Source organism: Chaetura pelagica, unplaced genomic scaffold (assembly GCF_000747805.2).
Source record: "Chaetura pelagica isolate M959 unplaced genomic scaffold, ChaPel_1.0 scaffold139, whole genome shotgun sequence".
Lineage (NCBI taxonomy): Eukaryota > Metazoa > Chordata > Aves > Apodiformes > Apodidae > Chaetura > Chaetura pelagica.
Genome location: NW_009970717.1, coordinates 994,724 through 999,113, shown reverse-complemented (window position 1 = coordinate 999,113; position 4,390 = coordinate 994,724). Strand labels below are relative to the sequence as shown.

The 4,390-nt window shown below is 42.6% G+C and overlaps 1 protein-coding gene across 1 annotated transcript in view; it reads left to right on the top strand.

Annotated features, from left to right (window-relative positions):
* The window catches only part of PEPD (peptidase D), a 140,943-nt gene that overhangs the window by 1,273 nt on the left and 135,280 nt on the right, over positions 1 to 4,390 (top strand). The window lies entirely within an intron of this gene.

The window sequence follows — 4,390 nt, the reverse complement described above, 5'->3', positions numbered from 1 at the left end:
GGGTGCCCCGGGTGCAGCCTGCTTGCTGGGGGGGTCGTCAGGGCCTTCCCCGAGCCCGGGGTCTGCCTTTCGGTTGGTTTGGGAGATCGTGCTGTGGAACACTCAGCGCAGGGTCTCTCCCACGTTTAATAGCTAAATTCAGCCGTTTCTTCCAGTGCTGTAAAAAGGCGCCATAAAAAAAATGTTTCGGGGGAAAACTTTTAATAGTTGTCAAAAAGAGGTGGTGCTGGAGCTTGGTCCAGACTCCGTAGTCTCTGGGTGGAGGTTGTTCCCCTGGGAGGTCCTGTCCTGCCCCTGGTGTGGCCCAGCCCTGGAGAGGTGCTCCCTGGGCAGGAACGCTGCTGCCAGGCGGGGCTAGGTCGCTGGGACATCGAATGGGGCCAGCACTGCAAGTTGTTGAGTTACTTACCAGGAGCACAGAGTTTACCATGAAGAAAATGTTCAGTTTATGTCTTAAACATAAGCTCTCTGAAAACATAAACCTTCTGAAATAACATTGAAAATCGATGGTTCCAGGCAAAAGAAAAATACCCTTTAAAGAAACAGATGTAGTTTAATGTTTCTAGCTACGTTTCACTTCAAATATAATAAAATAAAAGAGCTCTTGTGTGGGCTTGGGCCTAAGTGATCATAAACATTGTGTGTGACAGCCAGCAGGGAAAGTGACAGCTGCTGTGGGAGGCCTTTACCAGATTGAGCAATGGTTGAATTCTGGTAGGGAGACCAGAGAGAAAATGGAGCAGCTGAGCTTCACTTGTCCTGTCCTGGTCTTGCAAGTAGCTATGCCTGACACTGACTAATTTGTATTTGCATAAGCTTGCATAGCTTCAAAGGGGTGTGCACCACAAGGCAGTGCTTGCATGAAGTACAGTTCATTATCAAATGTGTAACTCTAGATGAGAGTTTTGAGTTTGTGGCTGGAGGTGCCAGAGCCCTTGTGCTAACTGATGAAACAGACCTTGAAGGACCAGCTAGTGTATTGTACTAACTAAATTCTGATATTTGTGTGTTTTATGTGACGTGAACTGAGATATTAAGAGATCATGGACTAACATTGAAAGCTTGTAATTCCCTCTCTAGAAGAAACTTTGTGGTAGTATTGTTATGTGGCAAGTAGCAGATCTGTGCTGATGATGCTGTAATTGCCTGTGTATTTGCGGGGTTGATAAACATATAAGGCAGTTATATAAATCTACCCACTCAACTTATTACAGGTGTTGAAGCCATTACTTCTTATATTTGAAAAAGAAAAAAAATGTTAAGTAGCAGTTGTGGCACAGACAGCACTATGTACTCACAGGGGTTGGTAACACTTGGGCTGGAGAAAAGGCCAGGCCAGTTCATAACCTACTTACCTGCCATGTATTTTTTAGTAACTGAACAATGGTCACAGCAGACTGATGGTTATACAGCCAGTCCTGTGTGTAGACTTTCCTTGTGCTCTTGAGTCCTGTGATAGTTCTCTTTCCAAGTCATGATTTGCAACAGAAAGCCAGGTGAACAGCCATATTGTTTTTTTGTCAGAGTTAAATTTGTTTGTCAGTGTTAGTCTCTGAAGAGGGCTCTCTGAGTGAGTTGTGGAAAGCTTGTGTTGGGCTCATTCCCATGGAGTCACCCAACCTCTGCAGGCAAAGTGGCACCTGTGAGTGTCCTGCCGTGTTGTTTGTCCATCCATGAGGGTGCTCTTGGTTTGGTATCTGAGTGCTTGCGGGACGGCAAAGAGAGCAGAGGCTGGAGAGGAAAGAAACTTGTCTGAGTTGAGTCATCTTTGAAACCTAGCTGGTTTTCTCTGCAGAATTTTGCATGTGAAAGTAGGTCTGTTGCCTGGCAAGCTTGTACAGTCCAAGCCATGAATTAATATAGGAGTGCTCAGCAGAGAACCTGAGGAGCAGAACAGTATTTGCAACAGCACTCAGCCCATTCCTCCTGTGCGTTGCAGCGGGGTCCAGCCTGCTGGGCTGCTGTGACTCTTACAGCAGCCTTAAAATAGAGAACAAGGCCATGCCTGAGAAAAAAAAAGTGCAAGTCTAAAAACTGTACAGGGCCACGCTCTGCTGTTGAGGAATATTGTGGCATCAGAGTCAAGCAGTGAAAGTGGGATCTGTAACATATAAAGAACCTAGTTTTGCCAAGGGCTTAGTTAAAATATGCAAAACCATGGTCATTTTGCACCAGAGTGCAAAATTAAGCATTAAGACCCCGTGAAAGACACTCTTAAAGTGGTATAGTGAGACTGTCAGTAGGAATTGCTGCCTGACATTGTTATTTCTCCTTGAGTCTTGTTTTGGTTATCAAAGGTTTTAAGTGCAATAAAAATATTAATAATAAACTTAATGGAGATGATAATGTGCCGTTGTATCTTTGTATCAGCTTCCTACGAGCTCCAGGGTGTAGGAGTAGGCCTGGAGAAGGAAGGAGGTCAGAGTCCTTTTTTTAAAATGACAGCAGAAAAAAACAGCTTGTGAAGAGGGTAAAATTACAACAAAAGCGAGGGGTTTTTTTCTCTTTCTTGAAGCAAAACATAAGACAAGTGCTACAACCTCTGCCTCTTTTTGGTGTTTTTCTTTGTATCAGAAGATGCAAGGATCTGAGAGCAGCCTATAGCATAAGAGTATCTGATGATGTTCTTCTCTCTTCCCTTTTATTCTTGCAATAGGTGAGCGTATGATGTACAGGCCCCTGCATGGAGTTACTCCAGGGGGTGATCTTGCTTGGATAGCAGCGTTTTCAACCTCTTGTGCATTGCTGAGCCACAGCTTTGTACCTGAAAAGCCTTGCCCATGTTTAGTCTGAGGTTTGATATCTGATTTAAAGCTTTCAGTAGCTTTTGGTAGGGTTGTATGAACTTGCTTTGTTCTTCCCACAGGCAGGGGTACCCCAAAACAAAAGCTTATGCTGTGCTGCAGTAGGTAGTCTGCAGCCCTTTTAATGACCATCTGCCATGCTGTGGGGTATTGGGGGTGTGTGGGAAGTAATACAATTAAACACATTTGGATTTTGTGCACCATCATCTGAACTCCTAGGCAGGTAGTTTGAAAATTGGATTAGCAAGAACAGGCTTTCACTTTCTGAAATTACTTGCTGTTACATCAAGTAGTTACAAACAAGTAAAAGAAAATATTTTACTAGCTCTTTATGCTGTGTCTGCAGTAAGAAATTACAGGGTTTACATTTATGATGCCGTTAAAGTCTTTCAGGAGGTTACTTTAGGCAGCTGTAAATCAAAGGTTACCTTTCAGATTGCCTATGAAAACTAAATAATAATTAAGATGTGGAGCTCTGCTTCTCTGAGGTTATGTCCCTTGGTGATTCATTTCTTGTCATCTTAACATAGTAACAATTTAACTGCACCTTTCTGTCATCTCCTCTAGAAGCATATCAAAAGAAAATGACCATCCAGCCAGTCAGTCTTCAATGAGCTGAAAGAAACTGAGGTAGAGGGGCAAACTGGACTGAAATGATAAGATTTTATTGACAGTACAGTATTCATCTGTAATACTGAAGCTCTAAAGCACAGCCTTGCTATATTAAACATTAAAAAAAAATGGAATGCTTTCAGATTCTTCTCTACTAATCTGATTTAAAAAAGAAATAACAATCCTAGAACAAGGTACTGTGCTTCTACTGGTAGAGCTCCAAAAAGTGCAGGTATGGACCTATAACAAATGTGAACAAATCAGCAATATATTACTCTAGTACTTTAAACACCTTAAATTACTTAATAAGCAGCTTATTTAAGAGAGAGCTCTTTACTGTGATCTCCCAGTTGTGGCTCTGCTGAGTACAACATTTTGGAAACTTTCTGGACTGTCTCAGCATGTTTGTCCTGCGTTAGGGGCAGGTGGTGATGTATAGCAGGAGGTCATGGGCACCTGGAACATGCTTCTGTGGCCACGTATGTGGGTTCAGTCACTTACTGAAGCTGTTTGCCATAATAAACATACATACATAGAAAATAAATTTGCAGGTACGGAGTGGTTATGAGAAATGCTGTTGTCCTGTGCCTGCTATCAGTCATATTTTCTCTCCAGTCCCTGTTTCAGCTATTGAACATTTCCCAGAAGGATTGCTGAAGTTTGTCAGACTGAATGTAACCTTTCACTTCTGTTTTCAGTAACTCAGGGTTAGTGGTTGGACTTGATGATCTTGAAGATCTTTTCCAACCTAAATGCTTCTATGAACTCAGAACTCATTTTCATCTCTCGTGTTTTGCCTTTGCTCAGCTGACCTCAGCTGTTATTGCTTTCTGTGTGTATTTTTTGTGTTGCTTTACCTAAAAGACTATAAGGAGTAGCATGTTGTGGGCCATAGTTACAGCCAGCCCTGTCTCCTCTTGTCATCTTTTTCCTTTGGTTCTTGTTTGAGCGATGCTTTCATGCAGCATCTCTTT